The sequence below is a fragment of the Etheostoma spectabile genome, chromosome 23 (assembly GCF_008692095.1).
Source record: "Etheostoma spectabile isolate EspeVRDwgs_2016 chromosome 23, UIUC_Espe_1.0, whole genome shotgun sequence".
Taxonomy (NCBI): domain Eukaryota; kingdom Metazoa; phylum Chordata; class Actinopteri; order Perciformes; family Percidae; genus Etheostoma; species Etheostoma spectabile.
Genome location: NC_045755.1, coordinates 21,933,668 through 21,937,516, shown reverse-complemented (window position 1 = coordinate 21,937,516; position 3,849 = coordinate 21,933,668). Strand labels below are relative to the sequence as shown.

General features: G+C 41.7%; 1 non-coding gene across 1 annotated transcript; it reads left to right on the top strand.

Annotated features, from left to right (window-relative positions):
• The first annotated feature begins 2,562 nt into the window (after positions 1 to 2,562).
• trnas-gcu (transfer RNA serine (anticodon GCU)) lies at positions 2,563 to 2,644 on the top strand. Its single transcript has one exon. It is a non-coding gene; the product is annotated as a tRNA-Ser (tRNA).
• The last annotated feature ends 1,205 nt before the right edge of the window (positions 2,645 to 3,849 follow it).

Here is a 3,849-nt window from a genome sequence, read left to right as displayed (position 1 = left end):
AAAACCTGGAGGACATTATACAACATCTGAAAACCTCCTCCTGTTGCCTTGGTATTCTACAAACGGGTGTTTTCAAAAACGTTTCAACTTGTTTGGCTTCTGATCTTTTACAGATTGTGAACTCGTTTCGTCTTTCAGGTATCTTTCCACAGGCCCTGAAAACTGCAGTAATCAAGCCACTCTTAAAAAAGAACAATCTAGACACATTACTAATGAGCAACTATAGGCCGATATCAAACCTTCCGTTTTTAAGTAAAATCATTGAAAAAGCGGTTTTTCTAAAACTCAGCCATTTCCTGTCACTAAACAACAGTTTTGATACCTTTCAGTCGGGTTTCCGACCACACCACAGCACTGAGACGGCTCTTGTCAAAGTCTTTAATGACATCCACCTTAACACAGATAGTGGCAAAATTTCAATCTTAGTACTACTTGATCTCAGTGCTGCATTGGACACGGTTGACCACGACATATTACTAAACCGATTGGAAAACTGGGTAGGACTTTCTGGCTCAGTACTAAACTTTGAAACGTTTGAATCCTACTTACAGAATAGGGATTACTTTGTGTCAATAGGTAATTATACATCTGAGCATACAAATATGACGTGTGGAGTTCCCCAAGGCTCTATTCTGGGGCCTCTTCTGTTTAACATCTACATGCTCCCACTGGCCCAGATTATGGAGAACAACAAAATAAGTTACCATAGTTATGCGGACGACACACAAATTTACATAACCTTATCGCCAGGGGACTATAGTCCAGTACAAAAACTGACTAAGTGCATTGAACAAATTAACGGCTGGATGTGCCAGAACTTTCTGAAATTAAATGAAGGAAAAACTGAGGGGGTTGTTTTTGGAGCAAAAGAGGAACGATTAAAAGTCTGCGCTCAGCTTCAAACAACAATGTTAAAAACAACAGACAAAGCCAGAAATCTTGGTGTAGTCATGGACTCAGACCTGAATTTTAACAGCCACATTAAGACAATTACAAAGTCAGTCTACTATCACCTTAAGAATTTATCAAGAGTTAAAGGACTTACGTGTCAACAGGACTTGGAAAAACTGGTCCATGCTTTCATCTTCAGTAGACTTGACTACTGTAACGGTGTCTTAACAGGTCTCCCTATTAAATCAATCAGACAGCTGCAGCTGATTCAGAACGCTGCTGCTCGAGTCCTCACTAAGACCAAGAGACTGGATCACATCACTCCAGTTCTGAACTCTTTACACTGGCTTCCTGTGTCTCGAAGACTTGATTTCAAAGTACTTTTGCTAGTTTATAAATCACTAAACGGTTTAGGTCCAAAATACATTTCTGATCTGCTACTACACAATGAACCACCCAAACCTCTCAGGTCATCTGGGACAGGTCTATTTTCTGTCCCCAGAGTCAGAACTAAACAGGGTGATGCAGCTTTCAGTTTCTATGCTCCTCATATCTGGAATAAACTCCCAGAAACCTGTAGATCCGCTGCTACTCTCAGTTCTTTTAAATCAAGGCGGAAGACCTTTCTTTTTGATGCTGCCTTTCTTTAAAAGACTGCTCATTTCTTTACATTTCTTATACTGCACTGTAACTTTTATTCTTGTGTTTTATGTGTCCTAATGTTTCCATTTTGTTTTTAACTGTCTATTCATGTGTTTTATTGGTTTTGAATGCTTATGATTTTTAACTGTTTGTACTTGTGTTTTATCTGTTTAACTGATTTTATGTAAAGCACTTTGAATTGCCCTGTTGCTGAAATGTGCTATACAAATAAAGCTGCCTTGCCTACACCACATCCATGGCGCTCACCGCCTTCCTCTTGGCGTCCTGGGTGTTAGGTGACAGCATCATGGATTACATTCCCCAGGAACACCTTCAACACACCGTGAGTGTCCTTATAGATCTGACCCGAGACGCTCTTCGCTCCACTGCAGCGAGCCAAGCGGCGGGTTTAGTGATCCTCTGGATGTTATCACATTTTCCTGCTAGCCATCCACAACGTTACTGCTACATCGCTTTTTGACTACAGAATGATCCAAGGCCCAAATCACAGAATGTAAATTGCACGTCAAAGAAATGAGTGGTAAATTTGCATTAACTTGTCATTAACATAATCATTTCCTGCCCTAATAATTATATCTTGATGAGTTCATTTTCCAAAACATATTACTTATTTTGTATTCGTTTTTATTACTCTAGTCTCTTTTCCAGGTATTTTCAATCAGCCAGTCAAAGTAGTGGGCTAAAGCACAGGAAATATTGGCATTTGCGACAGAAGATTATAAATTTAGAACAAATCCTAAATGATATTTAGTAGGACTGTTATGACCAGGTAGCATGCTCTAATTAAGTGGATCTATCTATCTATCTATCTATCTATCTATCTATCTATCGAACGTCGTCCATCCATTCATCCATCCATCCATCCATCCATGTTGACTGGGTTTTTTGACAATTGATTTCATTTGTCTGATTTAGAGCAAGCATTACGTATTATATTTTTAGCTCTATAAGCGATCAACTTTCCCCCCCACCTTTCTTCCCTGGGCTACAAAGTAAGAAACTATTTAAGACGAGGTGGCCGAGTGGTTAAGGCGATGGACTGCTAATCCATTGTGCTCTGCACGTGTGGGTTTGAATCCCATCCTCGTCGGTATCAATTTATTTGGAATTGTGTTTGGTTCAGTGCAAAACTAAAGTACGGAGTGTGGATTGGTGGAGTGATGCCACTACAGCTCCTGGGCACTGCCAGGTGCTCTTCAGCAAAGCACCGTACCAGCTCAGCGTGCTGGTCTAGCACTGGCAGTCCACTCACTCTGACATGTCTCCATTTGTGCATGAATAGGTCCTGAGCATGTGTGTGAATTTCAGGCCTGTGTTTAGTGATTACTTACAAAACAGAGTGTAAATTGTAATTTCCCCACCGGGGATCAATAAACAGTATAAATAAATAGAATATACATGCTTATACTGCAAGAATTTGTAAGTAGTTTTTTGAACTTTTTTGCTTAAAAAACTGTATCAGACAAATTTGTCAGTTTAACATTTTTATGAAACATGTCTGGATGGGACCTCAAAGATGGTGAATATAAAGAATGAATCTGATGGAAGTCATACATGACCAGGGTGGGATATGCGAGGAGAAATGCGTGGGATTTCCCCCTTTCTGGTCTATATATCCAACCCATATACCTGCCTCTTATTTCTTTCCCGGGTGGGGAGAAAATGTATCCATCCATCGTCCATCCATCTTATCCGGTATCGGGTCGCAGGGGCAGCCGCTCCAGCAGGGGACCCAAAACTTCCCTTTCCCGAGCCACATCAACCAGCTCCAACTGGGGAATCCCGAGGCGTTCCCAGGCCAGGTTGGAGATGTAATTTCTCCACCTAGTCCTGGGTCTTCCCCGAGGCCTCCTACCAGCTGGAGGTGCCTGGAACACCTCCCTAGGGAGGCGCCCAGGAGGCATCCTTACCAGATGCCCGAACCACCTCAACTGGCTCCTTTTGATGTGAAGGAGCAGCGGCTCCACCCCGAGCTCCTCTCGGATGACTGAGCTTCTCACCTTATTGCTAAGGGAGATGCCAGCCACCTTCCTGGGGAAACCCAATTTGGCCGCTTGTACCCTGAGAAAATGTATCCCCCACTCAAAGTGATCAATGCTACTTCACTAATAGACCATAAACCTAAAATAGAAGTATTTTAAACTAAGTAAAGTGAAAGTACCAAAATGACTAGTTAACCCTAGTTAACAAGGAACGGACAAGCGTTTCCTGGATGAAAATATTTTGTTTTTGCCGCGGAGTGGATTCCACTCTTGGCCATGAAAGTGCTGTTTTATATTGACATTATTACTTTCA